The 20,558-nt window shown below is 51.9% G+C and overlaps 1 protein-coding gene across 5 annotated transcripts in view; it reads left to right on the plus strand.

Annotated features, from left to right (window-relative positions):
- The first annotated feature begins 1,528 nt into the window (after nucleotides 1–1,528).
- Nucleotides 1,529–20,558, plus strand: part of THRB (thyroid hormone receptor beta) — a 300,896-nt gene continuing 281,866 nt past the window's right edge. For all 5 annotated transcript variants that reach the window (XM_074984450.1, XM_074984449.1, XM_074984451.1 and 2 more), the window contains exon 1: nucleotides 1,529–1,974. The gene's annotated coding sequence lies outside the window, so the exon portion shown is untranslated. The remainder of the gene's footprint in view (nucleotides 1,975–20,558) is intronic.

Here is a 20,558-nt window from a genome sequence, read left to right on the forward strand (position 1 = left end):
TCTATTTATAGCCCAGTTGGCCGTTATATATCAAAAGCAACTAGACGCAAAGGACTTGTCAGCATAACTTTATTGTCTTTTTGGTTCAGTAAAATTATAACAGCACAATGAAAGGGAGATTGTTGGCTGGAATGAAGCATTTGTAGGATGCAGAACTAGCAGGTTTCTGATGGTGCTGGTGGATAACGTACCTCTCCCCCAGCCCAGGGCTTGCTCCAGCCTAGCCACCTGCTTGAAGATGACAAGAAGTTAGCATCAGAGAGGTAGCTGTGCTAGTCCGTATCTTCAAAAACAACAAGAAGTCCTGTGGCACCTTATAAACTAACAGACATTTTGGAGCATAAGCTTTCGTGGGCAAAGACCCGCTTCATCAGATGCATGAGACGTCAGCAAGGTTTGGAGTCTTGCAGTACTATTGAGTGACTAGGAGTGACCCTCCCTTTCCTGTAGCAATACGCCCTTCAGCTAGCTCCTGCGCTGAAAAGCCCCATACGCAACCCTCCGCAGCAGTTGGTCAGCAGGGGGCCACTAGTGCAGAAGGGCGAATTCCCTCCCCAGCCGCTCCCTTACATGGCTTAGGCACCTTTTTGAGGTGAAGCGACTTCAGGCTGCCTTAAAACAAAGGGCCAGCGTTCAAACTCAGGGAGCGAGGTTGTGCCTCCCTGCCCACGCCGAGCGGCCTGGCACTAACGAGGCTGCCACGAGATGACACAGCTGCTAAGCACTTGACTGCGCTGCTGGAAGGTATTGATCTTTCGGCAACACTGTCAGAAGCCAGGGAAGTGCCGCCGCGTGCACGCAGGGCCCGGCGCTTGCACAGTTGTACTAACAGAGAGCGCGCGGGGCCAGTCGCTACCCTGCTGTACCGGAGGCGCGTTGGCGGGGCGGGGGTTACCAATAGTTGCAGTTGGGTTTAGAGCAGCCGGTCTGTAAGCGCTGGCTGTTCAGGCGTGTCCAGCCTGTGGCGCGGCTGGGGCAGTGGAGTGGCGGAAGGGCAGCCCGAGGCGGAGGCGAAGGCGCTGCGTGGGGATTGCAGCAGGGCCCTTTCCTTTGGGTCGCCCCCACACCCCTTCCCCAGGCGGGATCTCCCCAGCCGGGCCCGCGGTCCCCAAAGTTCCTTGCCCGACTCGCACCGCTGTGCCAGCCCCGGCCACGTGGCCGCCTGGGTTTCCTCCCGCCTGGAAACAGGTCGCGCCCAGCTTCCCGCCTCTGCACGCCGCCGCGGAGGCCCCGCTCGGGGGAGTCCCCCCAAGGGGTGCAGCTCCGCTGTGTCTCTTAAGTGCCCGGCGGGGCTTGTGAGAGACACTGGCGCGGCCCCGGGGTGAGCGGAGCCCCTCGAGCCTCCCCCCCCAGGGGCTGGGTCTGTGCGGGGGGCGGGTGTTTTAACCCAGTGCCGGTGCGCAGGGGCCAGGCTCCGGGGCAGAGAGCGGAGCCGCAGGCACGGTCCGCCCCTTACCACTGACCCCTGGGGGCGCAGTGCTGCCCCTCCCCTCCCCTCGGGGGAGCGGCAGCAGGTAGGGCCGGGGCGTTTGGCGGCGGGGCCCCGGGCCCGCCCCACGCCGGGCTGGGGAGGCAAACCCGGCCTGCGACCGCCGAGCCCGGCCCGGGGAGGCGCGTTACATAACCCCATAGCGCTCGCGTGCTTCGCCGCCGGTGCTGGAGGCTGAGAGGCGCCGCCCCCGCGACAGGTCGGAACCGGGATCGGGGCCGCTCCGCTCCTCCCGGCCCGGGGGAGGGGGGGACGGACCCCAGCAGGCAGCCGCAGCGGGTCCCCTCCGCCCTGCCTGGCCCGGTGCTGCTGTGCCTCCGGCTCCCGGCGGGGGCGCGGGGGGAATCCGGGTCAGCGCCAGCCGCCGCCGGCTCGGGGTGCGCCACTGGCTCCGGAGCGCGGCACCGGGCGGAGCAGCAGCGGGCGTGCGGAGGGGGGTGGAAGAGACTGGCGCGCAGAGCAGCAGGCAGCGAACCCGCCCGCCGGTAAGTGAGCGCCCGGCCCCGGGGGACGCGGGCTCGGCCGAGGCGCCGCCGCAGACAGCTGCGAGCCGGGCGCGACGCGGGGGTCCGGGTGTTTTTAGCCCCGGAGCCGGTTCGGTCGGGTCCGTCCCTCCCGAGCTCGGGGAGCTCCGGGGCGGGAGGAGGGCAGGTCTCGCTACCTCGTGGGCGGGAAGGGCGGCAGCCGCGCCACTGTCCCCCGCGCGCAGTTACTGGGTCGTTCGCCCCGCCTGGGGCTTATTGCCTCCCGCTGCGGGGGGTCGGCGCAGCGCGACCGAGCCGCTGCCGAAGCAGTGTAAACATGCCTGTGGCGTCGGGGCCGGTAGGGAGTGGAAGTTTCCATGATGAGTAAGTTATGTGACAGGGGATTCTGAGGATGGCTGCAGCAGCTCGCCCTGTGGATCCGCTACCAGGCGCGGCAGGGACCCGGCGGGGGCATTACTGTGAGCGGGAGAAGCTCATTGAACTGCAGCATCTGCGGTTGGCATCGACATTATTGCCGCATTTGGCAGTTCAGGCTCAGCCAGGTGTGTTGGGGACACCCGAGAGGCAGCCGGAGAGCGCCTTTGTGTCTGTGGCAGGGCCAGTTGGTGACGTTGACCAGGAATGTTCCCTCTACAAGGATTTAAAACCCTTTCATTTTTCTCCAGCTTGCCAGAAACGGTGGAAAGATCACAGAAGTTAAAAAAATAAGCTCCCAAGTCTGAATAGTAACAGAGAGAAAGCCGTGCTAGTCTATATGCTATCAAAACAAAAAAGCAGTCAAGTAGCGCTTTAAAGACTAGCAGAATAGTTTATTAGGTGAGCTTTCGTGGGACAGACCCACTTCTTCAGACCAGAACAGACTCAATATTTAAGGCACAGAGAACCAAAAACAGTAATCAAGGTAGACAAATCAGAAAGAAATATCAAGGTGAGCAAATGAGGGAGTGTCCTCCTACTTCAGGACTTGAGCTCTATTTTATTTGGAAGGGACTGAGGGGATGAAACCCTGAGAACTACCCACTTGTTTGTTGTGCACAGGGCAGGGCTAGTGAGGATGGCTCTCCTAGAGGAGGGGATTTCTGCTGGTCTGCCCCACCTCAGGTTTGGCTTACCACAGGTGGTATTTCTTTGTTAACATCAGAACAGAGTGGTAGGAACAGAAAAGTAGAATGGGGGATGGAAAAGCAAGGCTCAGGATTGAGTAAATAGGCTGAGGCTGTGGAAAGGCTCTATGCAAGGCTAATGACGTCTTTGTGGAAATCATGTACCTCAGTGCTGCATCTGTGTCTCTGGATGCTCTAGTCCTACCACCCAGGAAGCGTGGTTCTTTAAGTAGATTTTCCCCTGTGAGGAAAGAGAAGGGTACGAAAACCCCGGGGAATATTTTTTCATCCTGCTGTATGCTGGATTGGTAGAGAATTGAGGTGTAGATACCTTGTCTCCCTGGGCCTGACCCTCTCCCTGTCTGTATCCCAGGACTGATGGAGCTCCTCCTGGGATCTGGAGAATGGCAAGAATTGTAGCTGGAGACATGGCTGATCATCCCCACCTACCACTCTGCACAGTAACGTGGGGCAATCTGTGTGGCGTGCTCTTTGTGCATTCAAACCTACATGATGCAGTTAGGTTCTAAATTTAGAAACTTCAATTTGTTGTGTACTCTACCATCAAACAAGGTCTTTAAGGACCCACCGAAATATGTTTGTAGATTTTCCCACTCTCTGCCTTCTGCCTCCTTTAATAGTTTGCAAATGACCACATACGCAAGTCTCTTCTATCTGTGCTCCTGTCCTACAAACAAGTGCCAGTGTAAATATTTAGGCCCATGTCAATAGAACTCAGCATGGTTATTATACCTGTTTACTGACTTAACACGTTAGACTGTGTATCCTCCTTCAGATAAAGACTTTGACTTCTCTGTATTGTATAGTGCTAAGTATGTCAGCCCTAAACAAATAATACATGTATTATTACAAAAGCCTTTGTTACACATTCACGCAGCATATCATATAGTAACTCAGTATTAAAACAAATTTGTTATCTTTTCAAAACCGTTATTCTACAGATTGCATGTTGCCCAAGGAGACATTCTGAATAATAAGTGTTGGGGGTTTACGTAAACTGTCTCTGTCATCTAATGTGTTTGTTTCTGTTGCTCATCAGAATTCTTTAAGCACCTTTATGATTGGGAAATAGAAATTACTTGGAAAGATTGAGAGAAAGGATTCTGTTCTCTTGTTATCCCTTGCAATTTTTTGTTATGCTAGCAAGAAGCATGTGACACACTCAATCTTGTCAAACTCTTATCGTAAGGAAAGATGATGGGTGCTTTTTAAATTATAAATTAATCTGATTCTTAACACTTGAAGTAAAAAATGACCTCTCTGATTTAACCTCAGTAGCCCACTGTAGGGTATTAGGAGATTAGACTATTCTTCAGTTAGCCTGGCTCTAACCCAGTTATATGGCAAGCCATAATGTATATCCTCAAGTAACTTTGAATGTATAGTTAACCACGGAGGAGAGCTTTAATCAGTTTCGTACATAAAATAAAATCATAAAATAAATATCTTTTAAGTCACTTATATGGCTGACAGCAGCCTTGTAATGTTCCTGGATCACAAAATTGTCCCATGTCCTCAGGTGAATCTTAATCTATAAATTAGAGTTTTGTTTTCTATCGGGGGGAGTAAAGGAATCAATTGCCTTCAGGGTTAAGCTATGTGTAAAAGTTAAGTAGAAGACTGAATGTAAACGTGTGGTTAGAATCTAAGCTTTCATGAATAAAGATTGAAAGTTCTTGTAGAATCAAGTTGCATGGGTGAAATGCATTTGCTAAAATCATGGATAAAAGATAATAGATTCACAAAGGTTTTCAACCATATATCTCCATGACTTGTTTAACATAAGGGACCTTTTGGTGCAGCCCAGCTTTCTTTGTAGGAATGAATAGCGTTACAAATGAACTGTGATGGACAGATTGCGTTATAGGGTACTTGGCCATGTACGATAATAACTCCAGCAATATGCTTTGTTGTGAACTTGGTACTATTCAAAGGAGTAATGGAGGAAAAGGGAAAATATATGTAAACCAACTTTGATTTAGAGCTGGTTCACCGGGGTAAACTATAAGGCAAATGAGAAGTTGTAGATAATTGTATATACTTTCTTTAAGATTTTTAAAAAAGATTTTCACAGTATACAGGTGCTGCTCTTGCTTAGATAAACATCTTACAACAAAATTTCGAACGCCCCATCTCCCTTATTTACACTCCATAGATTCTAAGGCCAGAAGGTACAATTCATCATCTAATTAAATGCAGACCACAGAACTTCCCCCAAATAATTCCTAGAGAATATCTTTTCAAGCAGTCTTATTGTAAAATTTGTCAGTGATGGAGGCTCTGCAAACTGTTCATAGAGTTAATTACCTTCACGTTTAAGCTTGTATGCCCAGGGGCAGCAGGTTTGTAGAAATCTTAGAGGTGCCCAGAACACCCAGAGCACGCACACCTTCCCCACCCAAACTCACGCCCCTCCCCTCCTCTGCCTAAGGCTCTGGGAGGGAGTTTGGATGGAGGAGAGGGTCAGAGGTGCAGGCTTTTGGTTGGAATTTTGGTGCAAGCTGTAGACTGGGGTAGGGGGTTGGGGTACAGGAGGATGGATGCAGGCTTTGGGAGGGAACTTGCAGATGGGGGTGCAGAATTTACCTGTGGTTCCCTCCTCTAGCAGCAACTTCTACGTTGGGGCTGGGGATTTGAGAGTGCTGCTGCCTTCAGGCGCCCCCCCACCCCCCGCAACTTCCCATTGGCCACAGGAGTGTGCTTGGGGGTGGGTGCAGTGTGTGGAGACACCCCTAACCTGGGGCACAGGGACATGTCAGATGCCACAAGGAGTGAGCTGGCAGGTATGTATGCTAGCCCTATTGTGCTACTGGTGGGGAGACTGGGGGCCTAAGGCTATTTTAAATTGTTGGGGGGTAAGGGGGCAGGCAAGCTAGGGGATGCACTGGAGGAAACACATGGAGGAAGCAGGTGGGATGGGGGGAGAGTCAGCCCTGAACTTTGCTGAAGCAGGGCCCCCAGGCCACAAATATTCCTGGAGCTTGGGCACCACAGGCCCATGTAACTTGCCACCTCTCTGTGTGCCTTATATTCAGTCGTCAGCTTGCAGGAATTGGGTCATGATATGTCTTTCTTGGCTAGGTTGAAAAGCCCCATGTAGATACTTAGAGTCTATAATCAAGTCACTCCTTAATGTTCTTTTTGTTAAGATTAATAGATTATAGGGTTTTGTGTCTTTTGTTACAAGGCAGGTTTGCTAAACCTATAATCATTTCCATGGCTCTTTGCTGGTCTCTCTTCAATTTATCAATGTTCCTGTTGAATTGTGAACCTGGATACTGTAGTCCAGCAGCAGTCACACTAGTGCCAAAAACAGAGGTAAAATAAACTCTGCACTCTTACTCGATAGTCTCCTGTGTGTGCATCCCAGGACTGCACTAGGTCTTTTGGCACTGTGTCACACTGGGAGCTCATGTTCAGCTGATTGGTCATCACCCCTTAACACCCCCAGTCTTTCTTCAGAGTCACTATTTCCTGGGATGGAGTCCCATGTCTGGTGAGTATCACTTACAGTTCTTGATCTATATTTATACTTGGGACTGGCCTATGCTCTGAGTTTAGTATTCAGCATTAGATTGAATGTGTAATGTATGTCCTCACTGTCCAGTCCCTCCCTCCATCGAAAGGGCTTTTAAAATGGACCACTGTACCCTATCTGAACAGAGTGGAGTAATACCTGAGGCAACATTCGTATCAGGAATTAAGCGCAGAGTAAACACTGTGTATTGTAATTCAGTGTTACTGGCCTCCAGGTGGTGATCCCAGAGTGCTCCAACCCTCTGAGGAGCACTTTGAACTCCAATGCTCTTCAGTTAGGTGAGCAGGAAAAGCTCTGGGGACTTTTGAGTGTTTGTTTCCTGTTGGAGCATCTTAGGAAACTCATCAACACAGCTGAGCACGCTTGCCCAGAGTCACAAACACCTCCAGTGTGGAGCCTCCAGGAGACAATGGATCTGATTTATGTGTGGAGGGAAGAGTCTGTGTAAGCAGAGCTCTGAACTAGTGAAAGAAACACTGATGTATATGCCAAAATCACCAGGGTCATGGTGCGTAATGGCAGTTGAGTGGTACGCTTGACTAAGAGTTTCATCTGGGACAAGGCTGGTTCTGAGCCTCCCATAATCACTCACATCAATGTTTTCATCCCATGAGGCACTGGGGCTCTAGCCCAGAATTCCAGTCTGCTGCAGGGACTGTGGAATAGCTACTCACAGTGCATTGCTTCTTGAGTTGATGCAACCCCGGCAGTGAGGATGTGTGACCGTAGCTACCCGGTGGGGACGTGCAAATTGCATTCATTAAATCGGATGCTCAAAGCCGAAATTAATAAATTCAACTTAATTTTGTAGTATAAACTTCAGCCATATTAAAGTGCATAGTTTGCTTGTACCCAGAATTGTATCAGCGACCTGTCCCCTTCATTATTTACCTATCCCCCAATTTATGTGTCATTTGTAGACTTTGTTTTCTTCAAGGTCATTGATATGTGTTAAATAGCATAGACTAAAGATTTTGTCCTCCTAAAACCCCCTTGCAAACGCACCCATTCAGTGACGTCTCCATTTATAATTGTTTTGAGAACCATTCATCCATTAGCTAAGTTGTAATGTTCTCCATATTAATTTTATATTATAGTGTTTTAATCGAACAAGGTAAACCTCTTACAGGAGTACTTTTTGTCAACACTATTGCCTTTAGGAACCAAACTTGTAATCTCATTTTAAGAAAATCTTAGTTTGACAGGATCTTTTTTCCATAAACCTGTATTTATTCGCATTAATTAAATTACCCTCTTTCAATTATATATTGAATCATAGGTGATGACTTTGTAGGTGCTCCAAGGCTGGAGCACCCACAGGGAAAAATTAGTGGGTGCAGAGCACCCACCAGTGCTAGCTTCCCCAGTCAGCACCCTCCTCTCACGCCTTTTGCTCATGGATGTATCTTCCTTTCTCATCTCTTGTTCATCAGCTCTTCTGGTTTTGGACAAAGCAGCAATGCCAATGTTAAACAGACTCAGTTCGGAAGCAATGATAACTGTACGTTGTTCTGGTCAGTCACTGTTTGAGTTGACCATCAGGATATGTACATTCCAAGTTCCAAAATTAAAAAGTTTCTTACATGTTTGCCTGCTGGAATGGTGATCCTGCTTGATGTGGCTATCAAGATGAACAGAGGCAAGACTATTTTTAGGGCACCTTTTCTAGCCCCTCCCTATGTGGGGTGAGCAGAGTGTATCCTAAAAAGGACCACTCAGACATGGAAGCAGCCACTGAAATGCTCAACCTGCCTCCGTCCTCGAGCAAGAAGACTGAGTGGTACATCCACTGCTTGTGTGGTGGTCCGTAACTAGGAACATCTGGATCTCACTATCCTGTTCCCATTGCCCCTCGCTGATCACCACGGCACTTTTGACTTGTGCAAGTCTTGTTTTCCCCATCCTAGAAGATGCCTGTGCAGGACTTCTTTGAGAGTGGGGAGACTGAGGCACAACAGTCTCCAGACTGTCCCTGACAGGTAGAGGGCTTAAAACCAATGAAATGGACACCACAACAACTGGAAATCCTTCATCAGCTGCAGCCCTCATCTGCCTTTACAGCTGTTATAACATTACACAACAGTTTCACCTCCATCCTGCACTTATCGTCCATGTGTTTTGCCACTGAGGACTTCTTGGACCACATTTTGAAACCTCACCCTTGACTGTTCTGCCATAGGTGACCCTAAGACAGTACAGTAAACCCCTCAAGTTACACGTAAGTTGTGTGCCTGAGCAACAACCCATAAGTCAAAATTTGCATAAGTTGGGATGGGTCCTCCATCCTGGCTGTGCCTGGCTCCCTGCTCCCATAAGCGACAGGGAGCCCAGAGCCAGGCACACCAGCACTGGTCAGTTTCCCTGCTCCCGCAGGTTCCCTCTCCTGAGGGGTCCTGTAGTCATTTTTATTGTCAGAAGGGTGTGGCAGTGCAATAAAGTTTGAGAACCCCTGGTCTAAACTGTGCCAAATCCTTTCCCTTTAGTTTATCCAAGACTGTTCTCCAGACTTCACGCTATACAGAATGCTGCTACTTCTCGCCTTAGCTGTACAAAGAAGTGTGACTTTATCACTACGTAGAGCCATCCCCTTTATGGGAGGAACATAAGAGTGGCCATTACTGGGTCAGACCAAAGGTCCATCTAGCCCAGCATCCCGTCTGCCGACAGTGGCCAGTGCCAGGTGCCCCAGAGGGGGTGGATCGAAGACAATGACTTAGGACTTTTCTCCTGCCATCCATCTCCAGCCTTTGACAAACAGGCCCAGGGCACCATTCCTATCCCCTGGCTAATAGCCTTTTATGCACCTAACGTCCAGGAATTTATCTAGCTCTTTTTTAAACCCTGTTATAGTCCTAACCTTCACAGCTGCCTCTGGCAAGGAGTTTCACAGGATGACTGTGTGCTGTGTGAAAAAAACAAACAAACTTTCTTTTATTAGTTTTAAACCTGCTACCCATTAATTTAATTTGGTGTCCCCTAGTTCTTATATTACGGGAAAAAGTTATATCCGTTTTCTTTATTCACCCTCTCCACATCACTCATGATTTTATATATCTCTATCATATCCCGCCTCAGTCTCCTCTTTCCTAAACTGAAAAGTCCCAGTCTCTTTAGCCCCACTTCATATGGGACCCATTCCAACCCCCTAATCATTTTAGTTGCCCTTTGCTGAACCTTTTCTAATGCCAAAATATCTTTTTTGAGTTGAGGAGATCACATCTGTACCCAGTATTCAAGATGTGGGCGCACCGTGGTTTTATAGAGCGACAGCGAGATATTGTTTGTCTTATTTTCTGTCCCTTTTATAATAATTCCTAACATCCTATTTGCTTTTTTGACTGTTGCTGCACACTGCATGGATGTTTTCAGAGATGGTTGGGGTGCTTGCCTGGGATTTGGCGGGCCCCATGCTGCAGGGAGACACAGGGCTTGGGAGATATGGGGGCCTGTGGCAGCATGATCTGCCCCACCCTGAGGGCGCAAGGGCTGGCAGTAGTGCTACTGGCTCCTGGGTCAGTTCCTGTCTTTGGTCTGGAAAGGAGTGGGGTGGGACAGGGACACAGGAGGGATAGAGCAGGCTGGGGCTTGGTAAAATGGGTAGAGTGGGTTCAGGGCTTTGGAGCAGTGTCCTGGGTGATCCCACTAGGGGTGGCTCTGTCGCTACCATCTTAAGATAATTCTTCCAACTCTTTATTCACTTTAGAATCTTTTTCAGAGTTTCAAAGGAACCTTGGGGTTGTTCCAGCTTAGTTACCAGACCTAGGCATATCTAGTGTTCACTTCCTCTCTGACCCCTCCTGTGATCTCATCATTCTTGCTTTGACAGCCTTCTCCCCTGCAGCTCTTGTCATTGGGGCTGGTTTTCATGCAGTCCTCTACTTCTTTGAGTCAACGTAGCTACGTCTACACGTAAACCCGACATCGAAGTAGCTTATTTCGATGTAGAGACATCAAAATAGGCTATTTCGATGAATAACGTCTACACGTCCTCCAGGGCTGGCAACGTCGACGTTGAACGTCGACGTTGGGCAGCACCACATCGAATTAGGCGCTGCGAGGGAACATCTACACGCCAAAGTAGCACACATCGAAATAGGGATGCCAGGCACAGCTGCAGACAGGGTCACAGGGAGGACTAGCACTTCCGGGGCAACAGCTAGCCGCTCCCTTAAAGGGCCCCTCCCAGACACACTCAGCCTGCACAGCACGCGGTCTGCAGAGCCACAGGCCCGCACACCCATCGAAGCAATATGGACCCCCAGCAGCAGCAGCAGCAGCCAGAGGTCCACACAGCCGCCCCTGCAGGAGCAGAGCTCGCCCTCCTCCATGCCATGCAGGAGGCAGCTGATCGCATCCTAGCCACAGAGGAGGAGCTGCCCACAGGGGAGGAGGACTCAACCCCCAACCCTGCAGCACCCTGCCCCCCACCCCTGCTGCACATGCTGCCAGCTGTGGAGCTACCACACCAGCACTGACTGGTGGGAGCGGCTGGTGCTCGGAGAGTGGGACGATGACCGCTGGCTCCAGAACTTTTGGATGAGCCGGCAGACATTTCTGGAGCTATGCCAGTGGCTCACCCCCGCACTCAGGCACCAGGACACACCCATGCGGCGCGCCCTAAGCATCGAGAAACGGGTCGGCATTGCTGTCTGGAAGCTGGCCACTCCAGACAGCTACCGATCTGTGGGCCAGCAGTTTGGTGTCGGCAAGGCCACCGTCGGGGCTGTCCTCATGGAGGTAAGAGGACCCATGGGGGGAGGGGGAGGCAGCCCTGGCAGGGGAGGGGAGGGGAGGGGGGCCCTGGCAGGGGAGGGCCACACACACCCTACACACCCCTCATTGGTGCTCTCCCATGTGCTTCCCCTGCAGGTCGTCCGAGCCATCAATGCCCTGCTCCTCCACAGGCTCGTGAGGCTGGGGGACCCGGATGCCGTCATCATGGGCTTTGCCACCCTGGGCTTCCCCAGTTGCTTCGGGGCTCTGGATGGGACCCACATCCCCATCCGTGCCCTGGAACACAGTGGAGGACGCTACATAAAGAGGAAGGGCTACCACTCAGTGGTCCTCCAGGCCTTGGTGGACAGCCGGGGCCGTTTCCTGGACATTTATGTGGGCTGGCCTGGCAGCACCCACGACGCCTGGGTATTCCGGAACTCGGGCCTGTGCCGCCAGTTGGAGGCGGGGACCTACATCCCCCAGCAGGAGATCCCTGTGGGGGACACCACCATGCCCCTCTGCGTCATCGCGGATGCGGTATACCCCCTCCGGCCCTGGCTCATGCACCCGTATGTGAGCCATCTGTCAGCCAGCCAGGAGCGCTTCAACCAACGCCTGAACCACGCGCACCAGGTGGTGGAGCGCACATCTGGCCACCTCAAAGGGCGCTGGAGATGTCTCCTCACCCGCCTTGATGCGGGCCCCACCAACATCCCCCAGATTGTGGGTGCGTGCAGCGCCCTACACAACCTGGTGGAGAGCAAGGGGGAGGCCTTCTTTCACGGCTGGGCTGTGGAGGCCGGCAGGGCTGATGTGCAGCCACCCGCTGCCCCCAGTCGCCAGGTGTTCCCCGAAGGGACCCGGGTCTGGGAGGCCCTGTGGGCCCACTTCGATGAGGCCGTGGGGTGAACGCTGGCAGGCCCCCCACTGCTCCCCCGTCCTCCACAACACTCCCTGCCCCTACGCCCACACCACAGAGCACCCAAGAGCACCCCCCGCACTTTTCTTGTAAAAATAAAAGCAGACAGTTGTTTGTCAAATCAAACATCTTTTGAACTCTTATTATTACTATCTCAACGACTAACTATGTACAGGGAAAATCTAAATTATATATGTATATATTATAAAAACAGGGATAACATGAAAGGGGAAGACAAGGAAGGGGAGAACTATTTACATGGGGGGGTAAGGATCAGCATTTTAAAACGGGTCACAAATACAAACTATTTACAGCAAAATAACAATCAACTGGGGGGAATGTATACAAAGGGGCAAGGGGGGGCCACGCCCTGGGCCTCACGCCCTGGGCCTCACGCCCCTACAGTCCAGCGCTGGGGGTGGGAGGCCGGGATGCCCGCCTCGGCCGCAGCCCTGGCCGGGGCTGGCTGGGGGCCGGGCGGACCGGGAGATACGGCCGGCGAGTGTCAGCTGGCCCCAGGTCCCCCTCGGCGGAATGGCCCTCGGTGGCGGGTGGCCGTGCGACGGCGGACGGCGCAGCGGGTGGAGCAGGCAGGGCGGGCACTGCAGCGGACGGTGCGGCCTGGGGGGCCAGGGAGTCCGCAATGCGGTTGAGGGTCCGCATGTAGCCCCCCATGCCTCCTGGCACCAGGCCAGCGCCCGCTCCTGGAGGTGGAGGCGGCGTTCCTCCACCCGCAGCCGCTGCTCGGCGACGTCCAGCTACTGACGGTCCAGTGCCAGCAGCTGGGGGTCCGTCGCTGGCGGGTGGTGGTGCTGCGTCCGCCGTCTTCCCTGCCGTGGGGCCGGTCGTTGCTCTGCCGAGGGGCTGGCCTGGAGTGATGGCCCTGGAGGGCTTTCCGGGACCACTGACGCCTCGCCATTGCTCTCTGGTCCTTCCGATGGCGCAGCTGCAGAACACGGGTGGGGGAAGAAGAGTGGAGACAGTCATTAGTGTGGGCCCCGAGCCATGGCCCTTGTGCCCCCCACCCCTCTGCTGCAGGTTCCCCATCCCCGTCCCCAGGAGATGCTGCTGTGATGGGGTTCAGGGGTCCCCCTGCACTGAACCCCGTCCGCTGGCAGGAGTGAGTCTCACTCACTCAGCAGGTACGACAGGAGGTTTATTAGGCAACAGATGCGCAGTGTCTCCCAGAAGCGACAGTACAGCAGTCAGAGACGGTCCTTCCAACCTGTCCTGGGGAGAAGACCCCAAGGGGTGCCCCTCTGGGGTGTAGCTTTCCCCCTCCTCAGGCTGGCTGCCTTCCAGCTCTCCCTTCCCCTAGCCTCTACCTGTGGCCCCCGCCCTCCCCCCTCAATTCCAAGCCAGCTCGGCTCCTCCCTCCTCTTTGTTCAGGGCAGAGGTGTCACCTGCCAGCTGTAGCCCCACGATCATCCTTTGCCCCTGGGAGCTATTCAGCTTGTTTCTCATATCTAGCCTGAGTCTCCCTTTTGCACTCCCCCCACTCCATCACATGCTGCTGCTGCTACTGGGTGTCCCCCTCCCCCGGGGGACCCTAGAGGTTCCGCTCCCCGCAGCCCCGGGGATGGGGCATGGCACTGTCGTGCTGAGGGGGGGGAGGGGCTGATGCACTCCTGTGAGGGACATGCCACTGCTGTCCTTGGGGCCATGGTCATCTGGGCATGTGGAGGGCCCTGGCCATATCTATTACCCCCACCCCTCAACCCTGGGGGGGGGTGCACGCGGGGGGTACATACCTGACAGTCCACTCCCACCGTCGGGGGACACCTGGGGGGCGGACGCCCGGCTGGAGCTCCTGGATGGGAGTATGATGTGCAGGCCGGCGTCTCTGGAGGAGGAGTCCCTCTCCTCCTCCTCCTCCTCCTCCTCTGGTGCCCTGGGGGTGGGCTCCTGGGGTGGCCCCTGGGGCGCGGGGCTTGCCTCCGGGGCGGACTCCGCCTCCGGGGCCTGCTGGGGCTCCTCGGCCGAGGTATCAAGAGTGGCTGGAGGGGAGGAGGTGTGCCGGGGGCCCAGGATGTCCCTGAGCTCCCTGTAAAAGGGGCAAGTGACGGGGGCGGCCCCAGATCAGCCGGCCGCATCCCGGGCCCGGGCGTAACCATGCCACAGCTCCTTCACTTTACTGCGTACATGATCCGGAGTGCGGGCAGGGTGACCCCGGGCGGCCAGGCCCTCGGCCAGCCGAGCGAACGCATCCGCGTTCCGCCTCTTGCTCCCCATTACCTGGAGCACCTCCTCCTCGCTCCAGAGCCCCAGCAAGTCCTGAAGCTCGGCTTCTGTCCAGGAGGGGCCCTGGTGCTGCTTCCCCGCCTGGCTGCTGGGCTGTGAGCCCTGGCTCCCCTTGGGGGGGGGGTCCCCTGGGGGCGCTGGGGGTGCTGCCGGGCGGCCATCGCGTTGGGTGGGGGTGGGGGTGGCTGCGGAGGAGCGTGCAGGCTAGCTGCGTGTTACTGCTGCTGCCTGCACGCGCTCTCAGCTTCCTGCACAGGAAGGGAGGGGGCGGGGAGCTTTAAGGGGCCGCTCCACGTGGCCACCATTGAGCTCGGGCTGGAGAGAGCGTCTCTCAACCCCTCAGCTGATGGCTGCCATGGAGGACCCCGCAATTTTGATGTTGCGGGATGCGCAACGACTACACGTTCCCTACTTCGACGTTGAACGTCGAAGTAGGACGCTATTCCCATCCCCTCATGGGGTTAGCGGCTTCGACATCTCGCCGCCTAACGTCGATGTTAACTGCAAAATAGCGCCCAACACATGTAGCCGTGACGGGTGCTATTTCGAAGTTGGTGCCGCGACTTCGAAGTAGCATGCACGTGTAGACGCGGCTCGTGTGTTTCAGTTTTCATCAGAGAAATACCTGTCTTCCCTGACCCATTATTTAACTTTCCCTCTGCTTTAATTTTTAAAAAATTGGTACCGTCAAGTTTAGGAGGTAGTTTTTAAGAGAGCTGCCGCTTAAAGTTTGATTGTATTCTGTATAGATTTCTGCATTATGCCCATCACAGTGATGATAGAGCACCTTCCAAGACTGCGTTAAGCAGCATGTCTACAGCTTTGTCATGACTGTTCTCTCAGCCTTTCCTCAACGAGAGCAGTATGTGCAATAAGGTATCTTAGATTGGTAGGGTGTTGGGGGAGTTGTTTTATTTTTTAAAATATAAATGTTTTAGAGAAGGCAAGATCAAAGAAACATGCTTTGCATTTGGAGCAGAAAGACCTGAAGTTTGGTGTAGTCCTTATTCCTAAGGGAGTTCATTTCAGAGTCTTGGATTGCCCCTGTGGAGGGTTCAGTCTCTCACCCAGGCAAACTTTGTTCATCTCATAGTGGCTACGTCTACACGTGAAGCCAACATCGAAATAGGCTATGTCGATGAATAACGTCTACACGTCCTCCAGGGCTGGCAACGTCAATGTTCAACTTCGACGTTGCGCGGCACCACATCGAAATAGGCGCTGCGAGGGTACGTCTACACGCCAAAGTAGCACACATCGAAATAAGGGTGCCAGGCACAGCTGCAGACAGGGTCACAGGGCGGACTCAACAGCAAGCCGCTCCCTTAAAGGGCCCCTCCCAGACACAGTTGCACTAAACAACACAAGATACACAGAGCTGACAACTGGTTGCAGACCCTGTGCCTGCAGCATGGATCCCCAGCTGCCGCAGAAGCAGCCAGAAGCCCTGGGCTAAGGGCTGCTGTCCACAATGACCATAGAGCCCCGCAGGGGCTGGAGAGAGAGCATCTCTCAACCCCTCAGCTGATGGCCGCCATGGAGGACCCAGCAATTTCGACGTTGCGGGACGCGGATCGTCTACACGGTCCCTACTTCGATGTTGAATGTCGAAGTAGGGCGCTATTCCGATCCCCTCATGAGGTTAGCGACTTCGACGTCTCGCCGCCTAACGTCGAAGTTAACTTCGAAATAGCGCCCGACGCGTGTAGCCGCGATGGGCGCTATTTCGAAGTTAGTGCCGCTACTTCGAAGTAGCGTGCACGTGTAGACACAGCTAGTGAGTCCCATTGCTCCAGAGGAGTAATGGTGTTGATTATGGTCTTTGTCTCACAGCCTTAGGTGATCTTTTAGGTATCCTGTGCTCTGACCATGGAGCGCTTTGAAGACAAGGACTGAACTCTTGAACTTGATTCAAGATTGTGTGGGGGCCCAGCACAGATGGCAGAGGGAAGGTGTGATGTGCTCGTGAGAGCCTCTGTTGCTCAGTAGAGTTGCTGCTACGTTCTACACAATTTGACATTTCCAAACTGCTGGGTGCTTCATGCCCAAGTATACTGCATTGCTGTAATCCAGCCAAGAGGTGACAAAAACATGATAACAGAGGCCATGTCTTCATCCATCAGAATGGTAGGGCGTTTGCTAGCTGGGTGGATAGGTTAGAAAATGCTACTCACAAATACTGGTGTGTGGGGACTTAGCATCACACAGGAGTCCAAGAGTAGTCCTATGTAATGGATGGAATTGACCAACTTGGATGTCTCTTCAACCATAGTGGAGGCTGCACTGTAGCTGCAGGCTCTTCAAAGCACTTTCCTTTGCCCACCAGCTTCCTCTCTCTTGTTTGGGTTCAGTTTTTGCCAGCTGCTCCTCATTCAGGAGCCAATCTCACCTAAGCACTGGGCCATCTTTGGGGCAGTGATGTGACTGTATGTCGATGTGCTGTGTACCATACTGCATGCTGCTGGAGCCTGAATTCATGTTGTCTGACTAGTTCACCCAGAGCAAGTTTTGGTACTCAATTACAAGGGAAAGTTTTTTAATGAAGGTTTTGAAAGGTAATGAAAGGGTTGTGCTGATAGCTTTGAGAGGTTCTCCCAGGCATGAGGGGCAGTGTGGGAGAAAGCAGAAGGTGCTCACGTGAAAATGTAATACATGGCCAATGGAGTCTGCCATTAGGGGGTGATTAAAGAAGGAGGCCGACCATTTGATACTGAATGAGAAATGGTAGGTAGGGATGGGGTAGGGTCATGAAGGGACTTGCGTGAAGACAATTATGAGTGTAAATGAACTCTGGTAGTCTTTAATTACATAATCACACTACATTGCTTCAGGATGTCTGCCTCATTCAGTGCACAGGATAGACTGTTCACTTAACGAGCATTTGTTCAATATTCTGTTCAATGTGTGTCCACAGGCCTTATTTACTGTACAGTAGTTAAACCTTGCTCTGAAGAGAAAATTACTAGCTTCCTCATGGGCTTTTCCATGGTACTCATCACTATAATAACTGAATGCTTCATGGACATGAACTAATTTACCTTTACAACAGTTCTGTGAAGTGAGAAGGTGGCAGTATCCCCCTCTTTCCCATTACATATGTGGAGCCAGAGGCACAGAGATTCATAACAGAAGTTTGGCTTCTAAATTTGAGATGATTTAGGGCATGATTTTTCAGAGTACCTAGAATGAGACATCACTTCATATATTCAAGAAGAGCTTCCATTAACTTTTTATTACAGCTTGAGTGTGCAGCAGTTCTGCAAATTAGACCTCAATTATCATGTTGAGTACCCAGACAATGAGGAGCACACAGCTAGTGACCACTTGCGGTGAGTTTGACTGAGGTGACTTGACTAGCATCACACAGGAACTCTGTGACAGAGGCAGGGAGAGAATCCAGTTCTCTAGGACAGCATTCGACCATATTAGCCATGAAATTGTCCTTTCTCTTCCTGCAAACCCTTGCCTTATTCAATACACACCTACCAACTTCTGCAGTGATCCCATAGACACCAGGCTCCTTCACTGTACAACCCTTAGAAAACTCCAGAGGCAAGGAGGAGAAACTTGATTGGAGATGTGAATGTACAGGCAAGGAAAATGGGACTGCAACAAGGATCCAGTCGTGGGGAAGGAACAGGGACAGTTTGCTGGGGAAAGGGCAGACAGGGTCATGCTTGGATAGGCAGAGGATTCTGTGCATGTAGGAGCACATTCCCTTCCAAAGCCTGAAATGAAACCCAAGATACACTGTGGCAAAAATAGCATATGATTGTGTAATTAAAGCCTGGTTCATGCTGCCATATGCACAAGGGGACTGAATTAAGGTTGCACGTGCAATCTTATTTGCCATTTTCTTTTCAGTTCTTCATGTTGCAGCTTTAGTCTTCTTTTAACATAGTTTGTGTGTGTGATTTCAAAGTTTATTAAAAAAAAAGAAAAGAACAAGCTAAAAAAACAAATTTAATCATGTGGAATCATGTTGACACCCACGTGGGTCATTCTGGGGTTAGAACCTGTGGAACAGACCCTTGCCACTTAAGTGAGCAGAGTAGCTGATGGCAATAGATTATCATCTATGTCAGAGGCTGGTAAACGGTAGCTCTGGTAGCCACTATGCAGCTGTGTAAGGAGTCATTTGTGGCTCTGGATGCTGCCGCCACTGCCTCCTCTGTGGCTCTCTGCTGCTCTCCCTTGACAAGAGCTCCTTGGGCAAGGCCTGGTCACAGAGCTGCCTCAGGCAGGCTCCCCACTCGGCTGGCAGGTTGCCAACCCCAGAACGTGAGAGGAGTCCGGAGGATATGTGCATCTGAGCCGCACCTGGCTCTTTCAGCAAGAAAATGCTCAGAGCCGCGGGAGCGCTGTGTGCTACCGTGTGCACATGTCCGGCCCCAGCATTTCAAGGGAGAAGTGCGTGGCAGCAGCGGTGCTGGTGAGTTGCATCACTGCATTGCAGCTGGGGATGGGGATGGGGATGGGGTGCCTGGCTCTGGAGGAGGGGAGGGCGGATTGGGTTAAAGTGGGGAGGCTGGGGGTACTTATTTTTTTAAAAAAAGGTGTACGTGATATAAAAAGTTGAGAAACGCTGGTGTGCGGGATTGATGCGAACGTTGCTGCTTCCTGCTTCAGAACTTCTCCCCAGACGCAGCATTTTTCTTGTCCTCATTTGCTCTCCAATCCAGGGGTGAAAGTAAGTTAGAATTTCTAACTGGTACAGATCATTGTGTGCGCACTGTTCTGAAAACAGGGGTTCCAAAGAGTATGGTTTGATGTTACTTATTAAGGACTGCCTTGTAGTCACATGCATTGCGGCTTTTGAAGGATTGATTTTTGTAACCGAATTTGAAAAAATGGCTTTTCTTGCTATTTTGGCTGCTGACCCCTGATCTATGCAGGCCAGAACTGCAGTGGGATGAGACACGTGCTTTGCCAGTGTGTTTATGGACACAGTTGCTGACTCCAGAGAAGTGGAGAGCCTCTGTAAACTTGTTACATTGCAGGCTCTGGAGGGGAATGTGCTCCAACATGCACAGGCTCCTCTGTGCATTACACCCAAGCATGATCCTTTCTGCCCTGTCTCTTCCAACCTGTCCTTGTTCCTTCCCCCACACTGGCCCCTTGTTCTGGCCCCATCTCCCTTGCCTACAGAGTCCTCCATTCTATGCAGGGCTTCTCATACCAGCCCCATTCTCCTTGCCCAGCCAGTTCTAGACTTCCCCTACTCCCTGTTTTGGTTTCCCTCCCTGGTTCCTTCCCTCCCTGCCCCACTGTCTCTGTCCCACTAGTCCTACTTCTCCCCGAGCAGCTCAACTCCATTGCAAGTTTGTCTTCTCCCCACCCGTTTTTTCCCACACTGGTGCTTGGCCCTCAATCTCCTTGTCCAACCAGTCTCAGTGGTCAATCCCTCCACTCCAGCTCACAGTTCCAGTTCCCAGACTCTGTCATCCCCAGTCTCTCTACTTTCTTGCCACCAGCCTGTAATAATTCCACAGAAGTCAACATACTTACCCTGAGTTTACACCAATGTTATAGAGAGCAAGGGTTGCCACACTGCATTATGAAACACATTTGTCAATGTTTAAGTATGTTAGGACTGAATGAAGGGAAGAAAAATCAAGAGGAGGCAGTTTAGGAGACAAACCATTTGAATGCCATATAATGGACATGTTTGTCTTTAAAAAGTGTGTGTATTGTAAAAAGTAATTGAATTTGTGTGTCTTATCAAGTAATTTATCAAATTTTGTAGGGTAAATAATGGTATGTTAAAATGATTGTTACTTGTGTGTAATAATTTAATTGTCAATTAGGTTTGTAAACAGGTGTTTGATGTTTGAATTATCTTTGGAGTATTAGAATTAAAAACACATCGTTGTGTTTCTTAACCAATATGGGGGCATAAGTATGTGGGTAAGACTAATTTGTTCCCAACAATCATGGCAGTAAAATTAAATAAACAAATGGATGGCAAAAGAAAGAGATTTAAAATAAGCAACAGTCATAGCTCCAAATCTGTCAGATCAAACCTATAATCTGTGTGCCATTCATT

Source organism: Carettochelys insculpta, chromosome 2, assembly GCF_033958435.1.
Source record: "Carettochelys insculpta isolate YL-2023 chromosome 2, ASM3395843v1, whole genome shotgun sequence".
NCBI classification, from domain to species: Eukaryota; Metazoa; Chordata; order Testudines; family Carettochelyidae; genus Carettochelys; species Carettochelys insculpta.